The sequence below is a fragment of the Ambystoma mexicanum genome, chromosome 1q (genome assembly GCF_040938575.1).
Source record: "Ambystoma mexicanum isolate Mex_15411 chromosome 1q, UKY_AmexF1_1, whole genome shotgun sequence".
Classification (NCBI taxonomy): Eukaryota; Metazoa; Chordata; class Amphibia; order Caudata; family Ambystomatidae; genus Ambystoma; species Ambystoma mexicanum.
In genome coordinates, this window is record NC_090922.1 from 1138383806 (window position 1) to 1138400699 (window position 16894).

Genomic DNA, 16894 nt, shown 5'->3' on the forward strand with positions numbered 1-16894 from the left:
ACGGAAATAGCTTCCGGACCAGTTACTCACACCACCATGGAAGTGACGTTGGTAAGCCAAGATGGACATCAAGAGAAGATCGTGTTTGACGTGATCAAGGCTCCACAGTTTCAAGTTATCCTGGGAATCCCTTGGCTGGAGAAACACAATCCTCAAATTGATTGGCGAGCAAAGACAATCCGGTTTCCAGAATGCGCACCTACCTGTTATCCGCAGCCCCGCACGAAGATAGCTGCAACTACTTCTGAGAGTCCTCACCTGCCTCCTGAATACCGGGAATTTCAGGATGTCTTTCGGAAAGATCAAGCTAATTCGCTGCCTCCTCACAGATCATACGACTGCCAAATAGACTTGGTTCCAGGATCCACTCCTCCATGCAGTCGAATTTATGCCCTCACAGAACCTGAAAATCTTCACCTAAGGCAGTATTTGGACCAGTACTTGACTAATGGATTTATCCGTCCCTCGAAGTCCCCAGCCTCTTCAGCTTTGTTCTTCGTGCCAAAAAAAGAGGGAGACCTAAGAACATGCATAGATGACCGTGCCCTGAACCAGATTACGATTAAGAACAGATATCCGTTACCATTGATCCCTGAACTTCTTGACCAGGTTAAAAGTGCCTGTATCTACACAAAGCTGGACCTCAGAGGAGCCTACCATTTAGTACGAATAAAAGAGGGCGATGAATGGAAGACGGCCTTTCGTACTAAATATGGACTGTTCGAGTATCAAGTAATGCCCTTTGGGCTTTGCAACGCTCCGGCAGCCTTTCAGTATTTTATGAATGACGTCCTCAGAGAGCTCATTGACGTATGTGTAGTTGTCTATATTGATGACATTCTGGTCTACTCGTCCTCTGAGGCGGAACATCGAAAACATGTCACCGCAGTATTGGAGCGGCTCCGAAAACACAGGCTCTTTGCAAAATTGGAAAAATGCGTTTTTCACGTCACGGAGGTCGAATTTTTGGGAATTATTTTGTCACCTAATGGAGTCCACATGGTCTCAAGAAAAGTGGACGCTATCGTTAAGTGGCCCTCACCAACATCAGTGAAAGGAGTTCAAAGCATGTTGGGCTTCGCCAACTTTTATTGAAGATTTATCCCAGAGTTTTCTCGAGTAGTCCAACCCATTACAGCCCTCCTCAGAAAGAATAAACGTTTCGAATGGTCTACAGAGGCTGAACAATCTTTTCAGGAACTAAAAACAAAATTCACCTCGGCTCCAGTTCTAAAACATCCTCGCCCGGAACTTTCCTATATAGTAGAGACTGATGCTTCCAGTCTCGCAATGGGAGCAGTACTTTCGCAAAGAGACCCGGAAACAAATCAGTTACACCCAGTGGCATTTTGGTCCCGCAAATTTTCAGCTCCTGAAATTAACTATACCATTAAAGATAAGGAACTTTTGGCTATCAAGTCCGCCTTTAAAGCTTGGCGGCATTATCTCTTGGGGGCCCGACACACAGTCACCGTCATCACGGATCATCGTAATTTACAGTACCTTAAATCAGCCAAAGCTCAATCCTCGAGACAGCTTCGCTGGGCATTGTTTTTCGCCGAATTCGACTTTGTGATAATTTACCGACCAGGCAACAAGAATGGAAAAGCAGATGCTCTCTCCCGAATTGGAGTAGATGAACTCACGACCAATCCTGAACCCGTACCCATAATTCCGGAACAGAGAATCCTGGGTTTGATAGGTGCACAATCCATTGAAGACATTGAAGCTACAGTTAAGGATCTGCTGACTCCAGCAGAAGTGCAAGACTGGCAACGCAAGGGAAATGATTTCACAATGGATAAGAGCCTACTATACTTTCGAGGAAGATTATATCTACCATGTACCGATTTACAAAGACAGGTGATCTCTTGTTACCATGACTCCTTAATGGAAGGACATCCCGGCATTACCAAAACGTTGGAAAAGATAAAAAGACATTTTTGGTGGCCGTCTTGGAGAAAGGACATTAAGGATTTCATTAATTCCTGTGGTGTGTGCACTCAAAGCAAAAACCAGAAGGAGAAACCAGCAGGCCTCCTACATCCATTAGGCATTCCTCCACACCCATGGCATACTCTCTCCATGGACTTCATCACGGATTTACCACCATGCTCCGGATTTAATACAATCTTAGTGATTGTGGACCTATTCTCGAAAATGGCTCATTTCATCCCATTGAAAGGGTTACCTACAGCTCCAATTTTGGCCCAAGAATTCCTCGAAAACATCGTTCGGTTGCACGGCTTTCCTTCAGTTTTAATCTCAGATAGAGGGAGTCAATTTATTTCCCACTTCTGGTGGAGTTGTTGTCGCCTAGCCCAAATTGACATAAGGCTTTCGACCAGCCACCATCCCCAGACCGACGGGCAGACCGAGAGGATCAACTAAACCTTGGAACAGTATCTACGCTGCATGTTACAACAATCAGAGGGCACTTGGAAAGACATTCTCTGGATTGCGGAGTACGCTTATAATAATTCAGTCCACGCCGGAACTGGGAAAACTCCGTTTTTTCTTTCATATGGAATCCACCCTCGCACCTCAAATCTTGACCCACCTCAGACTCTTGGAACACCCGCTGTAGATCATCTGCATTAGATCAGGTCTGGCTATCCACCAAACATTTACCCCTAAAAGGACCGCGTACTTTCAATCCACGATACCTGGGGCCTTACCCAATCACTGCCATAATCAATCCAGTGGCGGTTAAATTGGGCCTACCTGCCCATATGAAGATACATCCAGTTTTCCACGTCTCACTACTGAAACCCATGCAACCTGGAACCCGTTTGACAAAATCTCCAGACCCTATTCTTGTGGACGGAGAACTAGAATTCGAAATACAAGACATATTAGACTCCAAGATTTCCAAATCTAAATTATACTATCTGATTGACTGGAAAGGTTATGGCCCCCAGGAACGATCTTGGGAACTGTCGGAACATGTTCATGCACCCCGTCTGGTTAAGAAGTTTCATTGAACTTTTCCTGATAAACCAAAACCCCCGGAGAAGACGAATTTGGGAGGGGCCTTGAGGGGGGGTGCTGTCATGACCACTGCTTTCAAGGAGTCAGGACCTACCCAACATCCTTGGGAGCAGGCTCATAACATGTCTTATCGGCACCAGCAAGTCCCAATAGGGACCTTTTGGACCTTGTCCTGGCACCGGTGGTGCCAGGCTCATAGTAAGGATCCGTCCCGGCACAGGAAGCGCCGGGCTCATATCAAGTGTAAAGGTGCTTGGGTGAACCTACCTGGAGCAGACCATGCTGCTTACTTACCAGCAAGATGAGGCTTTACTCTCTTCTGGCAGGGACTACTTTTCCTTCTGGGTGGGGCAGGCACCACTCCCTGGATCATTGCTGCTGGAACCCTTCTGGAAGCAGGAACTCTTTTACCTGGGCGAGGCTGCTGTGGAAGAAGACACCTAAGCACTCCTATGGGCTATTTAAACAACACCCGATTGGTACCACATGCTTCGCGTTATTCTGCATCTGCAGCAGGACGCTCACCGTGTCAGCTCCAGCGAATCTTCAGCTCCAGACCCTGTAATTACGAAAATTACCTGCTGGGAACCAATCTTCAGCGGCTCCTGCAAAACAAAAGGCACAGGTTAGACAAAGGCAAAGTTAGCGCTTCGACTCACCCGATCCATCGGCAGCATCCAAGACGTTTTTTCTGCATTTCTCGTCCGGCATCGGGCCTGCAAAGACAAAGAACATTGGTTAGCAACGCTTGGTTACAAAACTGCTTACCTGTGTTGTGCTTGCTCCAACCTTGCTCGCACTGCATTCCGGCACCTGTAGAGACAAAAGGGGACATTAAGGTGCATTCTACGGCCCCAAAACAGCCTTCCTACTTACGTGCCTTCGAATTCATCATCTTCTTGTTACGCTCTCTGCCACGAATCGGGGAGAGCATCTTCTTTGGCATCGACAGCATCTGAAAAGTAAAAGACATAGACATTAGGGGAAAAGACACTTGAAGAGAGCAATCTAAAGAGAACTTTAATACTTACAAGTCACGCTCGTGCAGCAAACGGCGGCTTCGCTCTCAACTACCCTCTGCAATCAAGAGGTGGAACTCACATCCACTGAAGTAACTGGATCCAGCGCCCCTGCACAAGACGCAGGATGGAGAGCTCAGCATTCACTTACTTAAGGTGAGCACAACAATCATCCGAGTACCACGGGAAGAGAGGGAGAGAGGGGCAAAGAACTTCTCCCAGCCTTCCAGCCACTAATACCTTGATTTTCCACTTGCAGACACCTCACACTGCAGGTCAAGCTTTCGGTGAGGAAGGGGTCAAATCCGGGAGCCAAACGAATCCTACGCCTAACGTTGAAGACGTTCTCACCGCCCAGTCAAGACCAGCGCCTCCGAGGGAACCAGGTGAGCGTTACAGAACACGAAGCCTCACCATACATTTCCCGCCCAGGCACAATGGAGACTTCGGACACAGACCAATTGGCCCAGTTGCTCGGGGGGTTGAGAGCAGAAGTACACGCAGCTCGCCAGGAAACAAATGCCCTAAGGAGAGAGCTAGTGGTTTCTAAGGAGCGAACAGACGACTTGGCTAGACAATTGTTACAAGCCCAAGCGGGACAGACTCCTCTGCCTACCCCTGGTGGTAGCCATGCCCCAACAGCTTCCTCTAATCCGGTGCAAATTAATCTACCAGGAAATGTACCTTTGGCTCCGCCCGAACGCTTTTCAGGTGATCCGAAAAGATTTGCTGTTTTCATCAATCAGTGTCGTTTGCACTTTCTGTGTAGACCTGCCGCTTTTCCAACAGACCAGGCAAAGGTGGCCTTCATGCTTTCATATCTTAGCGGCAGTGCCGCAGATTGGTCTATTCCTTTAGTTACTCAAGATAACCCTATTCTGTATAATTTCCAGGACTTCCAAGCTAGTATGGAAAGATTGTTCGCAAGACATTCTCAGGGACAGGGCCTGGACAATGAACTTCTTTCACTACGACAGGGTAATCAAGATCTTCTGGCCTACATTACATCATTCAACAGACTAGTGGTTGAAACCGGGTGGCCTGAGGATAAGAGAATCACCCTTTTCTATAGAGGCTTTCGTGGAGAACTTAAAGACGTTCTGGCCCAGGTGGTGAATCCTCCACAAGACTGTTCCGAATACATTGATCTGGTGGTGCAACTGGATCATAGAATACAAAATCGAAAAGCCGATCATTCCAGGTTTGAGAATCGAGTTTTTTCAAGACCACAGAGCTCTGTTAAAGGAAATGATACTGTGGATCCCATGCAGATTGGGGTGGTGAAAGGACCTCTAACCCAAAAGGAAAGAGAAAGGAGAAGACAACTGCAATTGTGCATCTATTGCGGGAACTCAGGGCACTTCCTCCAAGATTGCCCAGTGAAACCAAAGAAGAAGACAGTAGGAGCTTCCGATAAGGGTGCCAAAAGTTCAGAGTCGGAAAACGACCTCGCCCGACAAGTGTAGGGGTCCGCTTGCCGAGCGTTAAAACCAGTTCTTTGACCTCGCATTTTACCATGCCAATGGTCCTCGTGAGTCCGGAACAACCCAATCGTATGCATGCCATTAAAGCATACATAGATAGTGGCGCAATCGGCAATTACGTGGACTGTGAATTGGCCGCCAGGATGAATCTATCTCTTTGTCCTAAGTCGGTGAAAGACGTTATCACCACCGTGGATGGTACGGAAATAGCTTCCGGACCAGTTACTCACACCACCATGAAAGTGACGTTGGTAAGCCAAGATGGACATCAAGAGAAGATCGTGTTTGACGTGATCAAGGCTCCACAGTTTCAAGTTATCCTGGGAATCCCTTGGCTGGAGAAACACAATCCTCAAATTGATTGGCGAGCAAAGACAATCCGGTTTCCAGAATGCGCACCTACCTGTTATCCGCAGCCCCGCACGAAGCTAGCTGCAACTACTTCTGAGAGTCCTCACCTGCCTCCTGAATACCGGGAATTTCAGGATGTCTTTCGGAAAGATCAAGCTAATTCGCTGCCTCCTCACAGATCATACGACTGCCAAATAGACTTGGTTCCAGGATCCACTCCTCCATGCAGTCGAATTTATGCCCTCACAGAACCTGAAAATCTTCACCTAAGGCAGTATTTGGACCAGTACTTGACTAATGGATTTATCCGTCCCTCGAAGTCCCCAGCCTCTTCAGCTTTGTTCTTCGTGCCAAAAAAAGAGGGAGACCTAAGAACATGCATAGATGACCGTGCCCTGAACCAGATTACGATTAAGAACAGATATCCGTTACCATTGATCCCTGAACTTCTTGACCAGGTTAAAAGTGCCTGTATCTACACAAAGCTGGACCTCAGAGGAGCCTACCATTTAGTACGAATAAAAGAGGGCGATGAATGGAAGACGGCCTTTCGTACTAAATATGGACTGTTCGAGTATCAAGTAATGCCCTTTGGGCTTTGCAACGCTCCGGCAGCCTTTCAGTATTTTATGAATGACGTCCTCAGAGAGCTCATTGACGTATGTGTAGTTGTCTATATTGATGACATTCTGGTCTACTCGTCCTCTGAGGCGGAACATCGAAAACATGTCACCGCAGTATTGGAGCGGCTCCGAAAACACAGGCTCTTTGCAAAATTGGAAAAATGCGTTTTTCACGTCACGGAGGTCGAATTTTTGGGAATTATTTTGTCACCTAATGGAGTCCACATGGTCTCAAGAAAAGTGGACGCTATCGTTAAGTGGCCCTCACCAACATCAGTGAAAGGAGTTCAAAGCATGTTGGGCTTCGCCAACTTTTATTGAAGATTTATCCCAGAGTTTTCTCGAGTAGTCCAACCCATTACAGCCCTCCTCAGAAAGAATAAACGTTTCGAATGGTCTACAGAGGCTGAACAATCTTTTCAGGAACTAAAAACAAAATTCACCTCGGCTCCAGTTCTAAAACATCCTCGCCCGGAACTTTCCTATGTAGTAGAGACTGATGCTTCCAGTCTCGCAATGGGAGCAGTACTTTCGCAAAGAGACCCGGAAACAAATCAGTTACACCCAGTGGCATTTTGGTCCCGCAAATTTTCAGCTCCTGAAATTAACTATACCATTACAGATAAGGAACTTTTGGCTATCAAGTCCACCTTTAAAGCTTGGCGGCATTATCTCTTGGGGGCCCGACACACAGTCACCGTCATCACGGATCATCGTAATTTACAGTACCTTAAATCAGCCAAAGCTCAATCCTCGAGACAGCTTCGCTGGGCATTGTTTTTCGCCGAATTCGACTTTGTGATAACTTACCGACCAGGCAACAAGAATGGAAAAGCAGATGCTCTCTCCCGAATTGGAGTAGATGAACTCACGACCAATCCTGAACCCGTACCCATAATTCCGGAACAGAGAATCCTGGGTTTGATAGGTGCACAATCCATTGAAGACATTGAAGCTACAGTTAAGGATCTGCTGACTCCAGCAGAAGTGCAAGACTGGCAACGCAAGGGAAATGATTTCACAATGGATAAGAGCCTACTATACTTTCGAGGAAGATTATATCTACCATGTACCGATTTACAAAGACAGGTGATCTCTTGTTACCATGACTCCTTAATGGAAGGACATCCCGGCATTACCAAAACGTTGGAAAAGATAAAAAGACATTTTTGGTGGCCGTCTTGGAGAAAGGACATTAAGGATTTCATTAATTCCTGTGGTGTGTGCACTCAAAGCAAAAACCAGAAGGAGAAACCAGCAGGCCTCCTACATCCATTAGGCAGTCCTCCACACCCATGGCATACTCTCTCCATGGACTTCATCACGGATTTACCACCATGCTCCGGATTTAATACAATCTTAGTGATTGTGGACCTATTCTCGAAAATGGCTCATTTCATCCCATTGAAAGGGTTACCTACAGCTCCAATTTTGGCCCAAGAATTCCTCGAAAACATCGTTCGCTTGCACGGCTTTCCTTCAGTTTTAATCTCAGATAGAGGGAGTCAATTTATTTCCCACTTCTGGTGGAGTTGTTGTCGCCTAGCCCAAATTGACATAAGGCTTTCGACCAGCCACCATCCCCAGACCGACGGGCAGACCGAGAGGATCAACCAAACCTTGGAACAGTATCTACGCTGCATGTTACAACAATCAGAGGGCACTTGGAAAGACATTCTCTGGATTGCGGAGTACGCTTATAATAATTCAGTCCACGCCGGAACTGGGAAAACTCAGTTTTTTCTTTCATATGGAATCCACCCTCGCACCTCAAATCTTGACCCACCTCAGACTCTTGGAACACCCGCTGTAGATCATCTGCATTAGATCAGGTCTGGCTATCCACCAAACATTTACCCCTAAAAGGACCGCGTACTTTCAATCCACGATACCTGGGGCCTTACCCAATCACTGCCATAATCAATCCACTGGCGGTTAAATTGGGCCTACCTGCCCATATGAAGATACATCCAGTTTTCCACGTCTCACTACTGAAACCCATGCAACCTGGAACCCGTTTGACAAAATCTCCAGACCCTATTCTTGTGGACGGAGAACTAGAATTCGAAATACAAGACATATTAGACTCCAAGATTTCCAAATCTAAATTATACTATCTGATTGACTGGAAATGTTATGGCCCCCAGGAACGATCTTGGGAACTGTCGGAACATGTTCATGCACCCCGTCTGGTTAAGAAGTTTCATCGAACTTTTCCTGATAAACCAAAACCCCCGGAGAAGACGAATTTGGGAGGGGCCTTGAGGGGGGGTGCTGTCATGACCACTGCTTTCAAGGAGTCAGGACCTACCCAACATCCTTGGGAGCAGGCTCATAACATGTCTTATCGGCACCAGCAAGTCCCAATAGGGACCTTTTGGACCTTGTCCTGGCACCGGTGGTGCCAGGCTCATAGTAAGGATCCGTCCCGGCACAGGAAGCGCCGGGCTCATATCAAGTGTAAAGGTGCTTGGGTGAACCTGCCTGGAGCAGACCATGCTGCTTACTTACCAGCAAGATGAGGCTTTACTCTCTTCTAGCAGGGACTACTTTTCCTTCTGGGTGGGGCAGGCACCACTCCCTGGATCATTGCTGCTGGAACCCTTCTGGAAGCATGAACTCTTTTACCTGGGCGAGGCTGCTGTGGAAGAAGACACCTAAGCACTCCTATGGGCTATTTAAACAACACCCGATTGGTACCACATGCTTCGCGTTATTCTGCATCTGCAGCAGGACGCTCACCGTGTCAGCTCCAGCGAATCTTCAGCTCCGGACCCTGTAATTACGAAAATTACCTGCTGGGAACCAATCTTCAGCGGCTCCTGCAAAACAAAAGGCACAGGTTAGACAAAGGCAAAGTTAGCGCTTCGACTCACCCGATCCATCGGCAGCATCCAAGACGTTTTTTCTGCATTTCTCATCCGGCATCGGGCCTGCAAAGACAAAGAACATTGGTTAGCAACGCTTGGTTACAAAACTGCTTACCTGTGTTGTGCTTGCTCCAACCTTGCTCGCACTGCATTCCGGCACCTGTAGAGACAAAAGGGGACATTAAGGTGCATTCTACGGCCCCAAAACAGCCTTCCTACTTACGTGCCTTCGAATTCATCATCTTCTTGTTACGCTCTCTGCCACGAATCGGGGAGAGCATCTTCTTTGGCATCGACAGCATCTGAAAAGTAAAAGACATAGACATTAGGGGAAAAGACACTTGAAGAGAGCAATCTAAAGAGAACTTTAATACTTACAAGTCACGCTCGTGCAGCAAACGGCGGCTTCGCTCTCAACTACCCTCTGCAATCAAGAGGTGGAACTCACATCCAGTGAAGTAACTGGATCCAGCGCCCCTGCACAAGACGCAGGATGGAGAGCTCAGCATTCACTTACTTAAGGTGAGCACAACAATCACCCGAGTACCACGGGAAGAGAGGGAGAGAGGGGCTAAGAACTTCTCCCAGCCTTCCAGCCACTAATACCTTGATTTTCCACTTGCAGACACCTCACACTGCAGGTCAAGCTTTCGGTGAGGAAGGGGTCAAATCCGGGAGCCAAACGAATCCTACGCCTAACGTTGAAGACGTTCTCACCGCCCAGTCAAGACCAGCGCCTCCGAGGGAACCAGGTGAGCGTTACAGAACACGAAGCCTCACCATACATTTCCCGCCCAGGCGCAATGGAGACTTCGGACACAGACCAATTGGCCCAGTTGCTCGGGGAGTTGAGAGCAGAAGTACACGCAGCTCGCCAGGAAACAAATGCCCTAAGGAGAGAGCTAGTGGTTTCTAAGGAGCGAACAGACGACTTGGCTCGACAATTGTTACAAGCCCAAGCGGGACAGACTCCTCTGCCTACCCCTGGTGGTAGCCATGCCCCAACAGCTTCCTCTAATCTGGTGCAAATTAATCTACCAGGAAATGTACCTTTGGCTCCGCCCGAACGCTTTTCAGGTGATCCGAAAAGATTTGCTGTTTTCATCAATCAGTGTCGTTTGCACTTTCTGTGTAGACCTGCCGCTTTTCCAACGGACCAGGCAAAGGTGGCCTTCGTGCTTTCATATCTTAGCGGCAGTGCCGCAGATTGGTCTATTCCTTTAGTGACTCAAGATAACCCTATTCTGTATAATTTCCAGGACTTCCAAGCTAGTATGGAAAGATTGTTCGCAAGACATTCTCAGGGACAGGCCCTGGACAATGAACTTCTTTCACTACGACAGGGTAATCAAGATCTTCTGGCCTACATTACATCATTCAACAGACTAGTGGTTGAAACCGGGTGGCCTGAGGATAAGAGAATCACCCTTTTCTATAGAGGCCTTCGTGGAGAACTTAAAGACGTTCTGGCCCAGGTGGTGAATCCTCCACAAGACTGTTCCGAATACATTGATCTGGAGGTGCAACTGGATCATAGAATACAAAATCGAAAAGCCGATCATTCCAGGTTTGAGAATCGAGTTTTTTCAAGACCACAGAGCTCTGTTAAAGGAAATGATACTGTGGAACCCATGCAGATTGGGGTGGTGAAAGGACCTCTAACCCAAAAGGAAAGAGAAAGGAGAAGACAACTGCAATTGTGCCTCTATTGCGGGAACTCAGGGCACTTCCTCCAAGATTGCCCAGTGAAACCAAAGAAGAAGACAGTAGGAGCTTCCGATAAGGGTGCCAAAAGTTCAGAGTCGGAAAACGACCTCGCCCGACAAGTGTAGAGGTCCGCTTGCCGAGCGTTAAAACCAGTTCTTTGACCTCGCATTTTACCATGCCAATGGTCCTCGTGAGTCCGGAACAACCCAATCGTATGCATGCCATTAAAGCATACATAGATAGTGGCGCAATCGGCAATTACGTGGACTGTGAATTGGCCGCCAGGATGAATCTATCTCTTTGTCCTAAGTCGGTGAAAGACGTTATCACCACCGTGGATGGTACGGAAATAGCTTCCGGACCAGTTACTCACACCACCATGGAAGTGACGTTGGTAAGCCAAGATGGACATCAAGAGAAGATCGTGTTTGACGTGATCAAGGCTCCACAGTTTCAAGTTATCCTGGGAATCCCTTGGCTGGAGAAACACAATCCTCAAATTGATTGGCGAGCAAAGACAATCCGGTTTCCAGAATGCGCACCTACCTGTTATCCGCAGCCCCGCACGAAGCTAGCTGCAACTACTTCTGAGAGTCCTCACCTGCCTCCTGAATACCGGGAATTTCAGGATGTCTTTCGGAAAGATCAAGCTAATTCGCTGCCTCCTCACAGATCATACGACTGCCAAATAGACTTGGTTCCAGGATCCACTCCTCCATGCAGTCGAATTTATGCCCTCACAGAACCTGAAAATCTTCACCAAAGGCAGTATTTGGACCAGTACTTGACTAATGGATTTATCCATCCCTCGAAGTCCCCAGCCTCTTCAGCTTTGTTCTTCGTGCCAAAAAAAGAGGGAGACCTAAGAACATGCATAGATGACCGTGCCCTGAACCAGATTACGATTAAGAACAGATATCCGTTACCATTGATCCCTGAACTTCTTGACCAGGTTAAAAGTGCCTGTATCTACACAAAGCTGGACCTCAGAGGAGCCTACCATTTAGTACGAATAAAAGAGGGCGATGAATGGAAGACGGCCTTTCGTACTAAATATGGACTGTTCGAGTATCAAGTAATGCCCTTTGGGCTTTGCAACGCTCCGGCAGCCTTTCAGTATTTTATGAATGACGTCCTCAGAGAGCTCATTGACGTATGTGTAGTTGTCTATATTGATGACATTCTGGTCTACTCGTCCTCTGAGGCGGAACATCGAAAACATGTCACCGCAGTATTGGAGCAGCTCCGAAAACACAGGCTCTTTGCAAAATTGGAAAAATGCGTTTTTCACGTCATGGAGGTCAAATTTTTGGGATTTATTTTGTCACCTAATGGAGTCCACATGGTCTCAAGAAAAGTGGACGCTATCGTTAAGTGGCCCTCACCAACATCAGTGAAAGGAGTTCAAAGCATGTTGGGCTTCGCCAACTTTTATTGAAGATTTATCCCAGAGTTTTCTCGAGTAGTCCAACCCATTACAGCCCTCCTCAGAAAGAATAAACGTTTCGAATGGTCTACAGAGGCTGAACAAGCTTTTCAGGAACTAAAAACAAAATTCACCTCGGCTCCAGTTCTAAAACATCCTCGCCCGGAACTTTCCTATATAGTAGAGACTGATGCTTCCAGTCTCGCAATGGGAGCAGTACTTTCGCAAAGAGACCCGGAAACAAATCAGTTACACCCAGTGGCATTTTGGTCCCGCAAATTTTCAGCTCCTGAAATTAACTATACCATTACAGATAAGGAACTTTTGGCTATCAAGTCCGCCTTTAAAGCTTGGCGGCATTATCTCTTGGGGGCCCGACACACAGTCACCGTCATCACGGATCATCGTAATTTACAGTACCTTAAATCAGCCAAAGCTCAATCCTCGAGACAGCTTCGCTGGGCATTGTTTTTCGCCGAATTCGACTTTGTGATAATTTACCGACCAGGCAACAAGAATGGAAAAGCAGATGCTCTCTCCCGAATTGGAGTAGATGAACTCACGACCAATCCTGAACCCGTACCCATAATTCCTGAACAGAGAATCCTGGGTTTGATAGGTGCACAATCCATTGAAGACATTGAAGCTACAGTTAAGGATCTGCTGACTCCAGCAGAAGTGCAAGACTGGCAACGCAAGGGAAATGATTTCACAATGGATAAGAGCCTACTATACTTTCGAGGAAGATTATATCTACCATGTACCGATTTACAAAGACAGGTGATCTCTTGTTACCATGACTCCTTAATGGAAGGACATCCCGGCATTACCAAAACGTTGGAAAAGATAAAAAGACATTTTTGGTGGCCGTCTTGGAGAAAGGACATTAAGGATTTCATTAATTCCTGTGGTGTGTGCGCTCAAAGCAAAAACCAGAAGGAGAAACCAGCAGGCCTCCTACATCCATTAGGCATTCCTCCACACCCATGGCATACTCTCTCCATGGACTTCATCACAGATTTACCACCATGCTCCGGATTTAATACAATCTTAGTGATTGTGGACCTATTCTCGAAAATGGCTCATTTCATCCCATTGAAAGGGTTACCTACAGCTCCAATTTTGGCCCAAGAATTCCTCGAAAACATCGTTCGGTTGCACGGCTTTCCTTCAGTTTTAATCTCAGATAGAGGGAGTCAATTTATTTCCCACTTCTGGTGGAGTTGTTGTCGCCTAGCCCAAATTGACATAAGGCTTTCGACCAGCCACCATCCCCAGACCGACGGGCAGACCGAGAGGATCAACCAAACCTTGGAACAGTATCTACGCTGCATGTTACAACAATCAGAGGGCACTTGGAAAGACATTCTCTGGATTGCGGAGTACGCTTATAATAATTCAGTCCACGCCGGAACTGGGAAAACTCCGTTTTTTCTTTCATATGGAATCCACCCTCGCACCTCAAATCTTGACCCACCTCAGACTCTTGGAACACCCGCTGTAGATCATCTGCATTAGATCAGGTCTGGCTATCCACCAAACATTTACCCCTAAAAGGACCGCGTACTTTCAATCCACGATACCTGGGGCCTTACCCAATCACTGCCATAATCAATCCACTGGCGGTTAAATTGGGCCTACCTGCCCATATGAAGATACATCCAGTTTTCCACGTCTCACTACTGAAACCCATGCAACCTGGAACCCGTTTGACAAAATCTCCAGACCCTATTCTTGTGGACGGAGAACTAGAATTCGAAATACAAGACATATTAGACTCCAAGATTTCCAAATCTAAATTATACTATCTGATTGACTGGAAAGGTTATGGCCCCCAGGAACGATCTTGGGAACCGTCGGAACATGTTCATGCACCCCGTCTGGTTAAGAAGTTTCATCGAACTTTTCCTGATAAACCAAAACCCCCGGAGAAGACGAATTTGGGAGGGGCCTTGAGGGGGGGTGCTGTCATGACCACTGCTTTCAAGGAGTCAGGACCTACCCAACATCCTTGGGAGCAGGCTCATAACATGTCTTATCGGCACCAGCAAGTCCCAATAGGGACCTTTTGGACCTTGTCCTGGCACCGGTGGTGCCAGGCTCATAGTAAGGATCCGTCCCGGCACAGGAAGCGCCGGGCTCATATCAAGTGTAAAGGTGCTTGGGTGAACCTACCTGGAGCAGACCATGCTGCTTACTTACCAGCAAGATGAGGCTTTACTCTCTTCTGGCAGGGACTACTTTTCCTTCTGGGTGGGGCAGGCACCACTCCCTGGATCATTGCTGCTGGAACCCTTCTGGAAGCAGGAACTCTTTTACCTGGGCGAGGCTGCTGTGGAAGAAGACACCTAAGCACTCCTATGGGCTATTTAAACAACACCCGATTGGTACCACATGCTTCGCGTTATTCTGCATCTGCAGCAGGACGCTCACCGTGTCAGCTCCAGCGAATCTTCAGCTCCGGACCCTGTAATTACGAAAATTACCTGCTGGGAACCAATCTTCAATCTTCAGCGGCTCCTGCAAAACAAAAGGCACAGGTTAGACAAAGGCAAAGTTAGCGCTTCGACTCACCCGATCCATCGGCAGCATCCAATACGTTTTTTCTGCATTTCTCGTCCGGCATCGGGCCTGCAAAGACAAAGAACATTGGTTAGCAACGCTTGGTTACAAAACTGCTTACCTGTGTTGTGCTTGCTCCAACCTTGCTCGCACTGCATTCCGGCACCTGTAGAGACAAAAGGGGACATTAAGGTGCATTCTACGGCCCCAAAACAGCCTTCCTACTTACGTGCCTTCGAATTCATCATCTTCTTGTTACGCTCTCTGCCACAAATCGGGGAGAGCATCTTCTTTGGCATCGACAGCATCTGAAAAGTAAAAGACATAGACATTAGGGGAAAAGACACTTGAAGAGAGCAATCTAAAGAGAACTTTAATACTTACAAGTCACGCTCGTGCAGCAAACGGCGGCTTCGCTCTCAACTACCCTCTGCAATCAAGAGGCGGAACTCACATCCAGTGAAGTAACTGGATCCAGTGCCCCTGCACAAGATGCAGGATGGAGAGCTCAGCATTCACTTACTTAAGGTGAGCACAACAATCACCCGAGTACCACGGGAAGAGAGGGAGAGAGGGGCTAAGAACTTCTCCCAGCCTTCCAGCCACTAATACCTTGATTTTCCACTTGCAGACACCTCACACTGCAGGTCAAGCTTTCGGTGAGGAAGGGGTCAAATCCGGGAGCCAAACGAATCCTACGCCTAACGTTGAAGACGTTCTCACCGCCCAGTCAAGACCAGCGCCTCCGAGGGAACCAGGTGAGCATTACAGAACACGAAGCCTCACCATACATTTCCCGCCCAGGCGCAATGGAGACTTCGGACACAGACCAATTGGCCCAGTTGCTCGGGGAGTTGAGAGCAGAAGTACACGCAGCTCGCCAGGAAACAAATGCCCTAAGGAGAGAGCTAGTGGTTTCTAAGGAGCGAACAGACGACTTGGCTAGACAATTGTTACAAGCCCAAGCGGGACAGACTCCTCTGCCTACCCCTGGTGGTAGCCATGCCCCAACAGCTTCCTCTAATCCGATGCAAATCAATCTACCAGGAAATGTACCTTTGGCTCCGCCCGAACGCTTTTCAGGTGATCCGAAAAGATTTGCTGTTTTCATCAATCAGTGTCGTTTGCACTTTCTGTGTAGACCTGCCGCTTTTCCAACGGACCAGGCTAAGGTGGCCTTCGTGCTTTCATATCGTAGCAGCAGTGCCGCAGATTGGTCTATTCCTTTAGTGACTCAAGATAACCCTATTCTGTATAATTTCCAGGACTTCCAAGCTAGTATGGAAAGATTGTTCGCAAGACATTCTCAGGGACAGGCCCTGGACAATGAACTTCTTTCACTACGACAGGGTAATCAAGATCTTCTGGCCTACATTACATCATTCAACAGACTAGTGGTTGAAACCGGGTGGCCTGAGGATAAGAGAATCACCCTTTTCTATAGAGGCCTTCGTGGAGAACTTAAAGACGTTCTGGCCCAGGTGGTGAATCCTCCACAAGACTGTTCCGAATACATTGATCTGGTGGTGCAACTGGATCATAGAATACAAAATCGAAAAGCTGATCGTTTCAGGTTTGAGAATCGAGTTTTTTCAAGACCACAGAGCTCCGTTAAAGGAAATGATACTGTGGAACCCATGCAGATTGGGGTGGTGAAAGGACCTCTAACCCAAAAGGAAAGAGAAAGGAGAAGACAACTGCAATTGTGCCTCTATTGCGGGAACTCAGGGCACTTCCTCCAAGATTGCCCAGTGAAACCAAAGAAGAAGACAGTAGGAGCTTCCGATAAGGGTGCCAAAAGTTCAGAGTCGGAAAACGACCTCGCCCGACAAGTGTAGAGGTCCGCTTGCCGAGCGTTAAA